The sequence below is a fragment of the Lonchura striata genome, chromosome 22 (genome assembly GCF_050655825.1).
Source record: "Lonchura striata isolate lonStrDom1 chromosome 22, ASM5065582v1, whole genome shotgun sequence".
In the NCBI taxonomy this organism is placed as follows: Eukaryota; Metazoa; Chordata; class Aves; order Passeriformes; family Estrildidae; genus Lonchura; species Lonchura striata.
The window spans coordinates 5,819,191-5,838,286 of record NC_140724.1 but is presented as its reverse complement, the minus strand read 5'-3'; positions in this window follow the sequence as shown (position 1 = coordinate 5,838,286).

Sequence of the window (19,096 nt, the reverse complement as noted above, 5' to 3'; positions counted from 1 at the left end):
ACATGGAGGTGAGGAAGGAGAAAGAGGGAGGACAGGGCACGCCCAAATCCCAAATCCATATTAAACCCTCTGACCCCCATGTACAAAACCAAAACCCCCTGTACAGCACTCAGAAATTCTTCCCTCTACTTTGTGACTACTTCTACTCTAATATCTAAACTTTTGTGACTTCTTGTTCTTCCTGCAAGGTTGGTAAATCATTCCATGGCTCAAACCCAAAATCACAGCTGTTTGCAGCTGCCTGCCAGGGTCTCAAATGCTTCTGACCTGGGCCCGGAACCTCCAAAAATGTCTGAGGGACATTTTTGAGTTCTGACATTTCTGCTGTTCCCTGGCTGATTTAGCATTCATTGCTTCCCGAGGAAATCCAAAGGCAGAGTTGGTATTCCCCAGGGGAGGGGGTTGTTTGTTCTCCTGCTTGTGTGAACATTGCCTACATTACACACACAAGCATTTGTCAGTGTTACTTTTATTGACACCAATTAGGCCTTTATCACATTTTCTGAGATTCATTATGTGCAGTAATTAATATACCAGGCTACCATTCACATCAACATCTGTTTAACATTTCAGGGAGGAAGTGAACTAAAAATACAAAGGGAAAGCACCAAATAAAAAACAAATCCCACACCTAGAGAAAAAAAAACACAAAGCAGACACTGAGGTACCTCCAAAACAAATGAGAACACTTGCCTTGGCACAAAGAAAAACCATTTTAAAATATTCTGTCGCTAAGTTTGGCTCCCATAAAATACCTACAGAGTTTTTGCACTTTTAGTTACGTCGTTACTGAACTCCAAATTAGCTAAAGGCAGATAATGATCCAAACTTCTATTAACATGTGCATATTTTGCTGCTTTTGAGGTAACTCTTGAGAAGTTGTTCAATCTCTTCTTCTGGCTCCTATGACTGCAGTTCCTCATCTTCCCTTTTGATTCTGGCCTTCTATCCTGTGCATAAATTTCCAGGGATGATGAAGTGCCTTTTAATATTCCCCATGAATCCAGCATGAAAATCTTGCTGAAATTAAGACTATTCAAGAAAGCTCTGACACTTTAATTGTGAGCAGTTCTTTAAAGGTGCTTAATTACCATCGGAAACTTGCATGAAACGAGAACCACTTGTCCTGTGCCTTCAAAAACGTTCATTATGCACAAGTTCTCTCCAAAAGTCAAACACAGACATTAAAAAACCCCAGTGTTTTCTTGACGGCAGAAGAAATTATTATGTAACAGTTTGTTTGCCTTTTTTTTTTTCTTTGAATCTTAAGCCTTTGACTATCTTCTCTCACTGAGATTAAAATTCACATTTCACTGAAACATCCTGCCTAGGTTCAATGCCAATTTGGGCTGATTTTTTAGGAGCTGGCTCAGATTTCCCTGTGATAAAACCTCCTTCCCTTCCATGCCAAAAAGACATTTATTTTCCCTAACTCTTGGATGCCCCAGTCTCGCTCTGGGTTCATTGAAGAAGGGTGGGAAGAACATTTCACTCCTCAGTACCCAGGGACAGCAGTGAGAGGTGCTGTGGATGTCTGGGTGGTTGAGACCATGACCAAGCAGGTCCTGGCACATAAATGGGTTTACAGGGAGGTTGGAGAGGGATTTTTCACAAGGAAAATTCACAGGAGGGATTTTTCAGCTACACCCATACATGAACCTGGTTAACTCCAGCCTATCCTGAGCCAGCCTAACTCCATATCCACAAAATATGTGTCTCATCCTTTTAAAAAGCTTTCCTGAATGACTTATAAAAAAAGTCCTGCAAAACTGGGAGCATGTTAAGATAATTTTCACAAAACAGTTGCCTAGGATGAAAATATGTGACCAGACTCCAGTTTAAGGACATGCTAAATACCCTGGAAATCCCAGTTTTTTCATGGAAATAATTTCTGCAAGGAAAATCAACAGAAAGAAACTGGAATCTTGTATTGAATCATTTAAAAAAACCCAAAAAAACAAACAAACAAACAAACAAAAAACAAACAAACAAACAAACAAAAAAAACCCCAAAAAAACCCAAAAAACCAAAAAAAAACCAGCCTTATTTTCTCCTGTAGGTAATGCAGAGTGACATAAGTGCTGTGGATTTAAAGAGTTCCTTCTCAGTCACTCGAGTTCCTGCACTCAGAGAATTTAGTATTCAACTGAGCTATCCCTTAAACACCCCTCATACCTACAGGACAATTCAACCACAAGGAACAGCCACCAAAATTTCCACTTAAGCTTCTAAACCTGCTCCTTCTCACAGTGACATCCTCCAGGAGCCCTGCAGAATTGCCATGTCACCAGAAATATTGGGAAGAGGTGGATGCTGGACAAATCCTTCCTGTGGCTGGTGCAAGGTGAGGATTTGCTCATCCTCCATTCATTTCTGTCCTGTTGGATAAGAAAAGGGAGAAGGGAAGGACACAAAGGAGGGCAGAGGCAAAGGAAGGGAGATGAGTATGGAGGAAAATCAAGCACAGGCAATATTTTTGTGCGTGGCAGCAGCACTCCCAGAGCTCTGATGGGACAAGGCATGAGCAGGTCAGAGGACAAAGTGTCTGTTCTTCCTGCAGGAGCTGACACAGGACAAGTGAAAGTAGAGATTTTGAGTCCCCTGGCTCCAAATAATGCTTTAATCACTCTTCCAGCAGTTCCAGCAGAGGGAAGGGCACAATGATGGAAATACGGAAATTCCCTTCCCTAATTTTCAGATTTCATAAACACCTGCAGCTCCTGCTGGTTTAGGTACTTCTCAAAGTCAAAACACCCCTATATCATATTCCCCTTTCTCACCCCACTCCCCCCTTCCCTCATTTCTTTCCAGCTCCTATAAATAACTAAACTTTCTCCCATTTAAAAAGGATTTTAATTCTTTTCCCCCTCTCACAAAGCTCAGCAGCCTCTGGGATATTTTTCAAAAGCAGTCCTTCAGTGATGCATTGCTTCCATATGTCACCCAAACAACAGCACATAAGTGATGGATCCCAGCCATAGATTATCCACTGGAGGCACGCTGGCAGGAAAATTGCAAGGGTGCCACCAGAGCTGCACTTTGGCCACAACCAGGATTAATTTTGGGATGTGGGAACAAGCACAGAGGGGAAATGGGACATGGTTGTAGTGCCCTGAACAATTACAGTGCTTGGCACGGTAATGGAATTACAATGCCTGAGTTTTCTTGGAAAATCCATCACCTGCTCCATGCCCCCGTCCTGGGAGATAACTCAGTCACCACTGACAGCCACTTGGAGTTTATTGGCTTGCATTTCACAGGCTGATTTTTAAAATATATCTGGAATAAGCTAATAGCCAGAGCTGCTGGTTTATAGCTGCAGAAGGCTCCAAGATTCCATGCATACACAGAGATAAAATGATAGCCTGATTCTTATCTCACTCATTAAATAGCTGCTACATTTGTCTAATGCCTTAAGCTGTTTCCCCAGAGTTACACCAATTGTAAAGCTTATAGGGTTTATGCCACTGCAGTGGTGAAAAATTCCTGATTTCCTCCAACCTGTCTTCCACCTACACCCAACTGCTGCCACTGTGTCAGATTTTCACCTTGGGACCTCAGAATTAGGAATAGGTGGATTGTACAAACCAATCCAAACAAGCTGAAACATTAAAGGAGATTGGTGGTGTTTCCAGGGATATACACACCACGGATCCCAAGGCTTTCCTGCTCAATTCCTTTGCTTCCCCTCAAGCAACAGAGATTGCAGCAGGAAATCCTCTTGGTGTCACCAAGGCTCTTGTCTTGGTTTGAAAAGACAGGAGTCTGTGAAGGAAGGCAAAAGCCTCCTGTGAAATGGAAAAGGTAAAACCCCCTCCCTCCGAATTACCACAATTTCAAAATTAAAAGGCTCTCAGGCAAAGAGATGGGAATGGGAACAACAGTTCTTTACTAGGAGAAAAACTAAAAAAGTGGAGGGAGGCTTGGCTCAGTCCCCTCTTTACAGAAAACCCAGGGACAAGACACAAATTAAAAAGGAAATAATTCTCAGAGCAACAGTGCAGTAAAGACCTGCTTTTTTCCCCATGGGTTCCTGTAAGCAGCAGGACTGCACAGAGCATGCCAAGCAAACCCCAAAATCCAGCCACCACCCCCTCCCAGCTGAAGCAGCTCATGAGCCAGGAAAGCCTGAAACACTCTTAATTCTCCTGGTGACAGAGAAACAGCAGCAACTGCATCTCTTCATCAGGTCTGGGCCCGTTACTGAGATATTAAGAAAGGCCTCTACAAGCATTCCAGAGATTTGGAGAGTGCTGGATTTTTAAATGCATGTTAAGTTTTCCGGGAAAAGGCAGCAGAACACAATATTTTTCCATTTTTAATAAACAGGGATATTATTAAGCTTGTACAGAAACCAGGGAATGCTGTTTAGACTGAGGTACCATGGAAGCAATAGTAACTGGGTTTATACTGGTTTTCCTGCCAGTAAAGCCAGTGCTATCCATATTTGCAATTCAGAATCTTGGTTGATACCTGGCTGCACTGCGCCAATTATTTTAAGTCCAGAAGAAATCTTTGCTCTCCTCTAATAAATATTTATATTTGGCTCTTTGCTTTTTTTTTCTTTTCCTTTTTTAAGCTTCCAGAGCATTTTCTCAGTCCTCTCTTCTCCAGAAGCAGCTCCATGAAGTGATTGTTCCTGCAGCCTTTCCCCCTGGGCACATCACATCCCACCTGGCTGTATTAACAGCACTGTACTGGGAGAGTTTGAGCACCTCGGTGTCCCTTTGTGACAGCAAATAAATGTGACACACATTAGTCACAACCTGGTGGGGCCACGTCCTCCCTGCCAGCCCTGCCTAACAAACAAAAGGCAGCAGCAAGATGAAGCCTTGACACGAGGTAACAACTGTGCCCAGGATGGTTGGTGCAGCCAGCTGAAAAGAATTCTTTGACCCGGACAGTTAAATCAGCTTGTCACACTGAGGTGCTGGAAATAGGGCTGGGGATCGAGCAGCTTCTGCTCATCACTTTGAAATATCTGTGACCCAACAGTTCCAGGGCACAGAAATGAGAGACAAAGTGGTTCAGTAGCAGAAAAACAAGTTCAGGAGGGCAGGGAAACCAGGCAGCTCAGGCTTCTCACTGAAGAGCTGCATCCTCCCAGGCTGCCAGTTAAACTGGGGACAGCAGCTGTGTGAATTGTCATTTCCTCAGGTGTCCTGAGACACAGACTGCACTGAGCACAGCCCATCACAGCAACCCTCGGGTGTCCTGAGACACAGACTGCACTGAGCACAGCCCATCACAGCAACCCTCGGGTGTCCTGAGACACAGACTGCACTGAGAACAGCCCATCACAGCAACCCTCAGGTGTCACACACCTTCACACTGCACTGACCACACTCATCATAACAACCCTCAGATGTCACACCCAGCTCTGACCACAGCCCATCACAGCAACACTCAGGTGTCACACACCTGTATAGACACTGCGCTGACCACAGTCCATCATAACAACCCTCAGGTGTCACACCCAGCTCTGACCACAGCCCATCACAGAAACATTCAGGTGTCACACACCTGCAGTGACCAAAGCCCATCATAACAACTCTCAAGTGTCACACACCTGTACTGACCACAGCCAACCCATCACAGCAACTCTCAGGTGTCACACTGGACAAACTTTTACACTGGACTTCCCGAGGGCAGACTTCGGCCTGTTTAGGAGTCTTGCTTGGAGAATTCCTTGGGAAGCAGCCCTGGGTGTGTTTAACAAGCCTGGATGTGGCACTGGGTGCCAGGGTTGAGTTGAGCTGTTGGGGCTGGGTTGGACTCGATGATCTTGAAGGTTTCTCCCAACCTTGTGATTCTGTGAATTCTGTGATCCTGTGATTCATGATGCAGATGAGATTTTAATGAGGTGTCCCCAGCCATGTTTATTTTCAGATTTTGTGAGGTTAAAATCTAAGGAAAGGCCTTCATCCAGGCTCTCTGGGCTGTTGGTGTCCTCACCTGCTCCAGGTTGTCATGGCACAACAGATCCCGTGAACACCTGGATTCTCCTGGCTGCAAACCTGAATTGAAGAGAAATTTATCAAATCCTCTCACCCGTCCACCAGCACTGCTGCGGAGAATAGTTGACATTGCTTAATACTAACCAAAAAAAAAAGGAAAAAATCCACAAAAAAAATCCCCAATCAAATTACTGTTTAGCACTGTCTAATTCCATGGGAGAATTACATAAAGATGGATACATCTGACATCCGTTTTATTAATCAGACTATTTTTAGTAGATAAACCAGTCAAGGAAACAGCAGGAGTTTAATAAAGTGTACATTAGTAGAACAATTATGGAGTAGTTGCAGCAGCCTGTTCCTCTGATAGGGAGCACTAGGAAACATTGTTCAGCTGGAACACAATCTTGCAGTGCAGTATTTAACTAAATAATACATTTCATGGTGAGCTAGCCTGTAGGTTATGTTCTGCAAAGGGGTTTTTGAAAACATCAGGGAGTGTCTGATATATTTCCGTTTCCCATCCAGCCTTTCAATATCACATTTAGCAGTCAAGGATCTTAAAATAATAAAAGGCTTTATAATCTTCCTCCTGTATAGGGAATTATTAATATACACACTTGGCAGACAGAGGTACAGTTTAGATTTTATGACTTAGCCAAGTGCAGGGCCAGAGTCAGGATCAGAGCCTGGATGGCCAAAGCTTCCCTCATTTTGTGGGAAAAACTCCTGCTCTACACACTTAGGTTGAAATGCTGGAGATTATGCTTTCCTAGAGAACAAAAAAATACAAAAATATGTCAGGTATTTCCTCAGTTTGAAAGCAGAGCATTTCACAGCCCTGCCAGAGAGTCCAGTTCAATATTTGGCCCCTTTTTAGCTACTAAGGGACTGACAGAACCTGTAGAAATACTGAGCATGTGACAGCCAGCCCAGATAATTTATATTTAAGACACTCAAACAAGTTTCTTTTAACTTCCAACAGCCAACAGGGCCCTGGCTGGAAGTTTTAATAACTCTGGTGTTATTCCAGCAGCTCCTAAAGATAATGGATACCTTTCCATTACCACCAGCTTGTCCTGGATCAGTCCCTACAAACTCAAGTGTTTGCAGATGTCTGCAAGAGATGGGAAAAAAAGGATCCTCTCTGGCTGTGACACTCTGCTCGCTTTGGTCTGTGCATTTTGGGAACTGCTCCCTGCAATTATTGAGCTACAAAAATTAGAAATTTTATGAAGTAATGCGTTGGCTGCTGTGGTTTTCCAAATAACTCACAGGCACTGCATTTCCCCTGGATACTGGCCCATGGCAGTGGCAGTCACACAGGGTGGGACAGAGCACTTGGCATCCCTGCAGCTGCTTTTTTTGTGTTTTAGCAGCATGCAGCCTCCTGCCATCTTCATCAGTGCAATCAAGAGTGATAATAATCCTCCAAGTGAGCTTTTTATCCCCTCTGCAACTCCAATAGTTTCCTGGGCATCAGTGGCAACTCTCCTTGGAGACTTCCCTCCTGGTTTTTCATTCTGAATATCCAGCAGCTCCATTTTCTGCTCCAGTCCTGGAGCAGGCTCTGCAAGGCACAGCAGGTAATAAAAGTACTGGATCTGAAACCCAGAGGAATTAAACACAATTGTGTTTCCTGGGGAAGCAGGAATATTTTCCCTGCCACTTTACCAGCACAGCTAGAGACCCACAGCAGCACTGAGAAGGGGGAATTTGGGGAAATTAGTGAAATAAAGGAATTGTTTCAATCATACCCATATAAATAACAGCCAAACAGCTCAACAAATCCATCATCTCTTGGGTCTGTGACTACAACTGGAAGTGAGGGTGTCCCTGCCCATGACTACCTGAACTTTAAGGTCCTTCCAACCCAAATCATTCCATAATTCTGTGAAGTGTTAACAGCCCATAGACAATTTGACCAAGCAGGCCAGGCTCTGGGGACAGAAAAGCTTTTCCCTTCTAAAACAAACAGTGAAATTGAAACTGAAATGTATTTCTGGTTAGATTAATCAACAGAGCTACTGCTGAAACCTGGGAAAAAAAATAATTATCACAGATGCCCTACATTAATTTTGTTAAAATATGCTTAAAAAGAGAAAAAACACCCTTGCATATTACTATACCTCTCGTTTCCTTAATTACTTTGATTATACACCACATGTTGTGGTGAAGTAGATTTGAATAAATATCACTGCCAGCCTGCAGGTTTCTGCTTCCCGAGGCTCCTGTGTGTGTTCTGCTGTAATTCCAATGGGTAATTCCTTTAATTCCTCCTAGCTCAGGGAGATGGGTTGTCCTGTTGTTGTAGGCAGGGAGATGTTGTGGCTGGTATTTCACCAGTGCTGGCAGCATTTTCTGCCTCATCTGCCAGCTGACTTGGAGCTGGGGATAAAAACTTCCCAGCTGCATCCTTCTGCCTCCCCACCCTCTCCAAGGAAAGAGCATCTGTCCCCAAAAGCCATCTGGGAATTGCAAGGAGGTCCAGGCAGAACCTTGCTGTTCCCTCTGCAATACTGGCTGATGTCCAGCAGTCACAAATCATTCCTGATCCTTCAGCTCAGCAAAATTTCCTTCAGAGTTTACTTCCTGTACCCTGTTTTTCCCTGCTCCGTTTCCCCCTCCAGGACACTGAGTGCTCTGTTCAAAGATAATCCAGTTGTTCCCAAAAGAAACATCTCCCCAGTGGTTTCACCACTGCTGCTTTTCCCTGATCCTGATTCACTTTCTTTCACAATAAATCTTTGAAAAAAAAACCTGTATTCATTGTTCACACCAGCCTATCCTGATAGATACAGATACACACATTTTATCTCCTCGGCACTGAGCATGGGGTGCATCAGCAGAGGGAAAAGTGACTGCTGCTTTTTTTATTGCTATCCTTAACAAGGATTTATTGCCATTTTTTGTTATAGAGCCACGTGCACCAAGCAATGGCTGAAAGGCAGCCCATGGTTGTTTTGGTTTGATAAGGACGTGAGTTTTTTCAAGAAGTTGGAATCAAACCTATCAGTGGTCAGATTTGAATATTAACACTTGGTGTGACCACTGAAGACATGGGCACCCCTCTGGGAATACAGGGGGTTAAAAGCAGAGAACTCTCAGGGGAATTCTCTCTTTCAAATTTAGTCAGTAAAGAGTTCAAGGCTGGCTAGGGGAGGGGAAGCCATGCAGCCAAGAGAGGTAGGCCAAGAGTGAAAGTGTTGGAACTGGGCTGGACAGAATTGTTATTATTGTCCAGCCAGATTAAAATGAAAACCATAAAATATTTATTTTGCATTCAAATTCTAGCTAGACAGACACAAGGGAAGAACAGAGCCGAGCCCGGGGTTGGCACCAGGAGTCAGCCTCAGCAGAGGTTTTCCTCCATGCCCACACCTCCATCCTGGCACCAGCGGTTTTTATAGGAAAAATTCCACCTGAGGCCAAGATTTCAGCAGTCAGGCTTTTATTCTATTCAGAGTCCATAGGTTAATAAGATTTTCTTTTTTTGGTGATGAGGAAGAACAATTCAGTGTGCGGAGTTGTTGAATCCCTTGATGAAGTTTACGGGAACGCTGCATTCACATGGATCTGCCCGAGGATTTCCATGATTTCCATTTCCATGAGATCCATCTCGGGTTGTTTATGCTCCTGGGGTCCCCGTATCTCTCCAGCCATGTCCCATCTCCCATCTCCTGGCCCAGCCACATCCTTTTACCTAAATTGGGTTCCAACATACACCAGGTCTCGCCTGCAAGGGTGGGGGGACTCCTAAAATGTGAACACTCCAACAAATATTCAATATCACATCTATCATACTAGAAATGGTGTGAATTATTCTACCGCACATAACAGAATGGTGGAGAAAAGTGAGATGTCTTTGTTCCCTCCTCTTCTAGAGGGAGAGAAACAGAGCTTGGGCCACCTAGAAATTTAATATCATGTGCTGGCAGAGGAGAAAGAGAAGGTGGGGGGAAGGTGGAGTGTTGCCCTGATTCTTAAGATTTTCTAAAGCCTTCTGAGTTTACATTCTGTTAGAGAATTTTGTCACACAACTTTCTGTAACAATCCATTGTTTTGCATTCCTCCATAGAGGCAGAGAAATTTGATGTACTGGTGGTTTGTCCAATGTCATTGGAGAGGTGGCACGTTCACCCTGCAATCCACTGTCACCTTTGGAAAAGTATAAATGATGGAGTCAGAAAATAAACTCCCTCTTTTTCACCTTTGAAATTGCAGTGATTCACGTTGTGCTTTCACATGTCCTGTAGTGACAGTGGAGTTTGAAATACTTTACTCTCGTGTCCTCCAATCAAATCTGGTATTTTTAAATAGAAACTGTAAAGGAAAGAACATCAAATGTCAACATGCTTGCTTTGTGGTGTCACTGTATTGATTCTCACATCCTCTGACACAGGAACGAAGTAATGCCATTGATGGAGTGGAAAATGGCATATTGGATTCCTTTAAATGTCAATATGATCAAAAGGCTGGATCTGCTCTTATGTCAAGGAGAGCCAAGAAATTCCCTTCCTGTGCCTCAGAAACTGTCCCTGCCAGGGGAGGGGAATGCCTGCTTTGGATGATCGAGGAAAAAACCTGTGGAATGTGAAAAACTGAAGAGACAGCTCTGAATTTTGCTGTCTCTCAGCCTGGAACAGGATAGCTGAAGTTGGAGGAGGGAGAAAGAAATTGAGATTGAGGCAGAGAATGGACAAAGTTGGAGCTAAATTAAACTAACCAATGGGACAGCCTGAGAAAGGAAGAGTTACTCCTTGAAAAGAGACAGGTCTGGTAGAAAGGAAAGAGATCCAAGCCTTTCTTGCCTTTGGACATGGGGATAAACCAACAACAGGCAGCAATTTCTGCTCAAAATGTTTTTTTAGATACCAAACCCCACCACAGATGTTGATAAATTGCTTTTTTTAAATTGAGATATTAGTTTGCAGGGTCAATATTAAAAACAACTTCTAAGTCTCTCTTGAAGCTCTGTTAGGGTGCTCTGAGATGCAGAGGACTCACAAAGCCTGAATTGTGTACATTTTAGTGCAGGGCTGTTTCGTGCTGTGGAAATGTGGCTACTTCAATTAAAAATAGTTTTTCCTGTGATTTCTGATGCCATTACTGCAGAGGTCCACATCTCTGTTTTCCACAGCCAGAGAGGCTCCAGCCCAGCTTCTCAATACCCTGAGCTGCTTCCCTGCAGGAATTTATTCCTTCCTCTCAGAAAGATGCTTTTCAGTTTCAAACAAAAATGGCTTTGTCAACTGGATGGATTTGATCGCTCGATAAAGGTGTTTTATCAGTGGAATGGATTGGGGTGTTTGCATTTTTGTCACCACCATCTCAATCTGTCCTGCCCATAAAACACATTCCATCAATGCTTTGGGCCACCACGCTCGCAGGGGGTGTTTTGTCAACAGCCTAAATCCATCCTGCCAACAAAATCCATTCAGAAGGAAAATAACTCAATCTCTCCTGTCAACATCAAGAGGAAAATCTTGGTGTTTGGAGTACGAGAAGCAAAACCAACCCCCACAGTCAAAGTATTTTCAGGACTAAATAGGAAAGTCACAAAATATCCATTAGCTTAACATTGGGAAATAACTGAGAAAATTAAATAACATATTCATATTTCCTGGTGGGAGTGGGATGTGATCCTGAAAATTCTTAGGGTGTTGCCTGAAGTTTCCACCACCCAGAACTGAACTGAAACCTGATTCCCAGAGATGCTGGATACTGAGTTTGGATTTTCATAAGAAAACTCAAAGGCTCAGTAGGCAAAACACAAAGCTTCATAGAAGATGGAGACATAGGAAGTTGATTTCTCTTGCTGACAGGAACATCACAGCAGTAGAAACTTAAACAAAATCTATTGTGGCCTCCTGGAACTTGGAAATTAAAATGTTTGATCAACTGTTCCACTCAATCATGGCTATTCCCTCGCTGCCTTGGTTTGCTGCATCTTCCTGCAGATCCTTTGTACAAGGTGGCCTTTCCTTCCCTCTTTCCCTTCTCCATAATATAAATTAATCTCCAAAATATATTACAATAGCCTCAAACAAGATGGCAGAGGACCAGACTCAGTCTGACCCCTCTTAGTTCTTTATTCACCTCAAAGACCAGACGTCACTCTCACAGATGGTGTGTGACTATTAACAGAAATTTTAAGTCCTAAAACAATAAAAATTGGCTTTTCTTATGTAATAAAAGCCAGGCAGAGTTTGAAAGAAGACTTAGCATCTTTGTATGCCCATCCTGAGATACTGCAAGGTTTTGCTGAAGTATCAGCTACATGCTGCTTTGAAAAAGATGGATTTTTTTCAATAATCTCAGGCTGGGCATAATCAAACACCTTTTAAAAAGTTACATTCCCATTTTTTTCTATGAAATTCAGTGTAAACGCCTTGTGCTCCACTTATATGTGAAGGATATACAGGAATGCTTGAGAGATTTCCACAAAACATTGAGTTTGGGCAGGATAGTTTAGTTTTAAATGCATTAAACGCTGTATCCTGGGTGCAAAACAGCTAATTAATGTATTTTTATGACTCTCCTAATATATGATTTTGTTTTTTCTTTTCAACCCCCAGCTCATAAAGCAACTTGAAAAGACAATGAAAATCTGAAGTTTATTTTAAAATGGGATGTTTGCTTCTCTTGTGTGGGATGGAAGATGAACCAGTGTGGACCTCAAAACCTTAAACCGAAAAAGGCAAAAGAATTTTTGAAAATGCTGCTGAATTAGAGAGTCATGTGACCTAAATCCAGTGCTTGTTTCAGTAATTCCTGGAGTAGATAACGTCAGAATAGTCTTAAGCAAGGGAAGGTGAGAGAGCAGAAGGAAGAAATGTAATAACCAGAAGCAGATAAAAATCAAACAAACCATTTGTTTTTCAGTATCCAAACAGAATCTGCAAATCCAGAATCCTGGGGCCATTGCAAGTTCCATTCTGTCCCAGTCTGTCCCTCTCCTGCTGCAAAAATAAAGAGATAAAATTCCTTGTGTGGAAATGCTTTTGAGCTGAGCAGTATCAATTAGGAATTCATCTGGAGCACCAAGATTTCACAGGGATCCCTACTTCAAGTTAAGGAAAGACTTGATTATCAAAGTTTTCCAATTTCTTTATATTTCTCCACTTCAGATGAAGTTCCTAATATTCTGAAACTGGCTTCTCCTCTTATTATATTTCCTTCCTCCACCCAGGCTCTGTTAATGATCAGACTTTTGCACTGCACTGGCTGGGGATGTATTATGAAGTGAAAGGATTCATTTAATTCACAGAACAGCAAAATTATCTCCAGGGGGAATTCAGCAATGGGCTTTGTGCACCTACAAAGTAGTCTTGAGTGTTTCATGATTTATTGATGCAGTTGCTTTGGCTTTCCATGCTTTTTAATTTTGCTTAATATGCAAACTATCTCCCAGACTCTTGATTTCTACTCACCTTGATCATTTAAAACATAATCTTAGCAGCCTCTTCCCTAGCTCTGTTTCCCCACACTTGGCAAAGGAATATAAACAGCAGCAGGGATTTATTTTTTCTGTTAATAGAAAATGCCTGGACCTTGCATTGTGACCCTTGGAAATGGGATGCAATGTCCTCATCCACAACAGGACTGAGTTATTCAGGATGGGGATCATCTATTAATTACCCATGCAGAAATTCCTGTCTCTGCAGAAATGTTGTCTTCATCTGATCAAAATAAATGGTTTTCCTGCCTGCCAAATTCTCCTCTGGATCACACAGGCACTGCAATTTTGCAGAGTGATTCCTACTGTCGCTCATTAAATTCTTCTCTATGTAGATTCTCTCCTCATCCCTGACTTGTTAGATGGGATTTTGTTCTGATCAAGCAGCAGGAATACCAGAGCTGGCCTGGCCAGGAATCCAGAGGTTTTCTAGGGGCAGTCAAGTGCACCAGTCATACTGACAACAGGAAATAAAAGGAAAATTCCAAAATCAAGGGTCCTTCCAAGGACAGTGGTGAGCCATCACTGATAAAATGCAGCATCAGGGACAAGGGAGAAACCCAGAAGGAGAAAAGTGCACGTATGTGTATTTACATACCTTCATCTAATATAGATAATCTATATAATTTCTAAAGCCAAGTAATTGCAGGGGAACCGTGGAGAGAACAATTCTTGTGGCAGCACAAAACCTTGTCATGCTTTGAGGGGCAGTGAGGGAGGGCAGGAACAGTTAATCATTGGATATTTCATTAATCAAACAAGGTGCTAATTTAAACCCTGACGAGCTGGATAATTCCAACATTGTCCTCTGCCAGAACAATGGGATTGTCTCCTTCCCAAGTCACCCCACTCACTTCCAAACCATCAAACTTCATTTCCACATGCTGCATTTCCAATAGAATTTGTGGCAGAGGGAGTTTGAAATTCTGCGGAATTCTTCATCTCTTCCATCCAGAGCAAGGACACAAACCCATCATCCTTGCTGAGCTTGTAACTCACATTTTCTTCCCTGGCTGAGGACAACCCATGTGTACCCTCAGCTTCTGGCACTTTTGCACAACATCTTTTGGGCTTGGCACGTCTGGGGGACTCCAGGAATCAGGTTTTTAGCCCTATGCTCATGGCCACAGCTTTGTTTTATGGGGATCTGAGTCTCAGGAATTTATTATAAATATGAGGATATTTATTATAATTTATTATCATTATTATAAATTATGAGGGTCTGAGGAAAGGGGAGTTTTTATTTCCCGAGTGAGCAATAGGTTGTCACTCACTCAGTGTCTGTGCTGAAGTCAGGCGCTGGGTGGATGTGATACCTCTGGAATCACTGCTGAAATGCTGGGATTTACAAGCCATTAGAGATAGCTGGGAAAAGACACCAGGCTGTGAGCTAACCTCAGCCTAGCCACTGCCCTGCTGCTCCTTTAGCAAGTCCTCTCATCCCCCTGAACCCACTGATGTCTCTCCCATGCTTTATTCCACATTAAATATCTGGACTGTAAATTTTTGCAGGTCAGAAAAGGGAGCCTTCATTTAACTTGGTTCCTCTTGAGACTGGACAACCTTCAAAGTCCAAATGCAATTTCCCCACAACCACATTTCCACAATATTTGGGAAAAAAGTGCCCCAAAAATAACATATGCATATTCATCATCATCCCAGCCACAACAAGTAGATTCTTTTACTTTTAAGAATGAACATCCAGCATTCCTAGTGCAGGATTTCTGCATTTGCATTTTTATTAAAACCTTATCAGGTCTAGTGCTTCAATTTGTCATGGTACAATTACATAAAACTAGAGATTAGGCAGAGTCTCACACATCCTGGTTTTAGGTGCTTTATCACGCCCTTGTAGTGATGGCATTTATCAAGTCAACACAAATGCTCTTCTCTACCATCACACGTACTAACGGTTCCTTTGCTCCTTTGCCTCTTTCCTTTGGCTTTTCCATGGGTGCCTCCTAGAAAAAATGCCTCTCATTAAAGTCAGAGGGACCATAAGAAAATCAGCCATGTGTGGGAATCCAGGGCTTCCCTCTGGCTGCCCTGGGACCCTGGCAGGGCTCAGGAACCCCCTGGACAGAGCCCCCAGAGACACTGGCTGTGATCTCTGTCCATGGAAAAGAGTTTTCAATCTTACAGGATCAATTACCAGCTCTGAGGGTTTGATATCAGTAATAATTAAGTGTGGCACGGATGCAAAAATAAAATTTTAGGATTCTAGATGAGGGGTCCAAAGGGGACAAGCTGGAGGAAATTGGGTGTGCCTTGTCCTTTTTCTCCTCCTTCATGCCCTCCATGTCTCACTGTGGTGTTGGCATTTTTCTGTTGGTTCAGGCTGGGGACACACTGTCCAACGGAGGTGACAGATATTGGCACGTTCTTGTAAATGCAGCCCAGGGAGTTTCTGGTATTTAATGTTTGTCACATCCCACTGAGGGCAGAGCCCCACACGCTGCCCTGCAGGACAGAGCTGGGCAGGGCAGCAGAACATGTGAGAGATCAACAGAATAAACAACCTGGAAACCAGCACAGACCAATTATGGCTTCTGCTTTGGCAGGGGGCTGACAGACAGAGACTTTTACAATCTCAGAATCATCAATACCTCAGATTCTGACAGCCATGCGCTTTGCAGAAGGTCTGGGTGGAATAGACCCCCAGTTGAAATGAACTCAAATAGAAAACATCCAGATAAAACACCAAAGGAATCCCTCTCAGCCTTTAATCCCAGCAATTTCAAATACAGAAGCAGCAGGTATATCATTCACGGAGGCTCTTGCCACAAGGGCAAAGGATATTGTGTGCCCCTGCAAAATCCAGAGCACTCATTCAGCAGCCTGAATCATTTCAGTTTAGTCAAACATCCCTTTTTGGGCAGGGGGGAGGGGGAGGCGAGGATGAAAAAAGCTCTGTGATGCTTTTTGCTTCGTGGAAAGAAAAGGCTGTGTCTGTAATGCTCTCCTGGAGGAGGGTGTTGGCAGCTTAAATTCATCCATTAACTAGGATCCTGAGCCAGAGCTTTGAAATTGTCAGTGCTTTCTGTTAAATGCATTTCAGCCTTGCTTGTCAGATCCTAAATTTAATTTAAACATAACGCAGGCAGTACTTAAACTGAGTTCCCTCCAAAGCCTCAGGAAACTTGAAGGGTTATTTCAGCTTTCATAGAACCTCCCATCATATTTGTCCTCTCTCAAGGCCCCATCAGTGAAGAAATGCAGGAAAAGCATGCTCAGCGGTGCAGTGTCAAGATTTTATTTTAAATTCCCATTCAAAATAAATTTGAATTTAAAATAAATTTTTTATTTTATAAAATAATAAAAATAAACCTGCAGCAGTATTCTCAAAAGGGAAACTTAGGACCAGATGAGGTATTTTCCTTGAATGTTCACCTTATTAAACTCAAAACTATCCCAAACCAAGCACAATACCCAAAAGTCTCAACTCCTTGTGAAGTCAATGGGAAAGTTTGAATTAAAATTGTTTGGGGCTGAGCTGAGTGGGCCCAATTTCCCTTTATTGTGACTCCATTAAAGTGAGGTGAGTAACTCCCTGGTGGATGAGGAACTTTCTGCACCCGAAGCCAGCCTGCCCTCGGGCAGTGTTGGCTGAGCAGCATTGCCAGAAGGTGATAAAATAAGGGATGGCATCATCTTGTCTTGTACTGCAGCTTTCCTGCCTTGCTCCTGCTTCAGAGAGCAAAGATCCACATTTCCAGCAGGTGGAAATTGCTTAAAAGATGAACTTCTTCAAAGTGGGCTTGTGCAGGTAGAGGCATCATCTTTTTCCTGAATTCTCTGGGGAAGGAGCCACCTCTCACCTGAGCTATTATATGAGTTTAATGACAGGATGAAGTGGAGGGGGAAAAAAGGAAGAATGTGCCTGTAAATTTTTAAGTATTCCTTCCTTCTTTCAGTGACGTGCATTACAGGCCCGGAGCAGAGTCACAGAGCAGCAGTAAAATGACAAACACAGCAAGCACCTATTAATTCAACTGAGTTTCAAATCAGGAAGCACCTATTAATTCCATGCAGAGTATTTTTGGGATGGAGAAAAGATGCAAATTGGTTCAGGGCTGGCAAACTGATGGGATTTGGGACAATGGCAGGGTGACATCTCTTCTGTCTCCCCATTTCAGGTCCAAGCATGCTGCTATTGTACTTCATTAACCCAGAATTAACCCAAATTGCCCTGAACTTCATTTGGAAACCTTCTTCCCTAATTCCTGCAACTAACCCAGCCCTCCATAAAGTTATTCAAACATTTACAAAAGCCGTTGCACCTCAAAAAAAAAAAAATTCACAAAAAACCTCAAAAAAACCAACCAAACAAACAAACAAAAACCAAACAAAAAAAAAAAAAAAACAACCAAAAAAAAAACAAAAAAACAAAAAAAACCCCACCAAAAAAAAACACAAAAAAAAAAAACAACCCCAAACAAACAAAAAAAACCAATGAGGCAAAGGCAGGCTGGTGGTGCTTGGAAATAAATAGTTGGGAAAAACCCATATAAAAATATACTAAGCAGTTTCCAGCAGCATGGGACAAAAGAGGCTTATCAGACCAAGCATTACACTCCAAGCCCTGGAAGAGCTGGTCAAATAATGCAAAAATTTATGCAAGTCTAAAGTCATTTGGTGGTAGATGGGAGAGGATTAAACCCTGCTGAATGTTATCCTCTGCAGAAGGGATTTCAGCCTGGCCACACTGCCTGACAAATAATGGGCGGATTAATTTGCTGCAACTTGCACGTTGTATTGTTCCCCAGTTTGTCAAACAGCCCCGAAGAGCAACAAAAAGATGATGTTGGTGTTGCTGAAACTAAATTTGCTGAAAATTCCTCCCCCCACACTCAGGAACCTTTGTTTTTACAAATGAACACAATAAAACTAATCTGCATCGGGGCCTAAAATGGATTTATTAAACTGTATTAAATCTCCAGAAAGACTATTTGTTCAGTGCACTTTAATATTCTGCAGAAATGGAAGGCAACAAGTTGACCTAAGGCTACTCTGAATCTGGATGAGAATATAAAATGTGCTTTAATGAAAAGTTCCAAAGTAAAGACTTCTGTTTTTCTGCATTTTTTTAAAGTTTAGAGAAGTTTGTCTGCAAAGTGACAGCCATGAAACTCAGGGAAGCTGCTCCTTATTTCTTAATTTCCTTCCGTGTTTGAGAACATCAGCTTTAAGACTAAATTCATTCTTCACTATCATGGGACAAGCCATTTCCTTGGAAGTTGCTCAGGATTTGATGCAAAAACGGGCCCTCAAAGTTTAGATACAATCTTCTGCTGCCTCTAGAAACTGATGTTGTTACATAGATGTGAAGTAATGAATCAAAAATAATTTATATTTCTAAGCATCGAGTTGAGAAGCCAAGTGATATATTTCCGTCCATAAAGATACACAAGTGAAAGCTTTGTTTCAGGCCATACCTACATTTATTTTGTTTATTTAAAAAACACCTTCATACCTATAATGCCCTTAAAACTTGGTTTTAACAGGGCTGCATTAATACATTTTTAACTTTGGATGTTTTCACTGCGAGGCAGCCCACACAGGTTTTATTCCAATTCCTCTTGCACCATGGAATATATTCACATTAAAATCTTGGTTATACCAGGATGTAACTGCTGCAATAAATGATCTCACTTGAGTCCTCTACTGAAAGGGAGCTCCA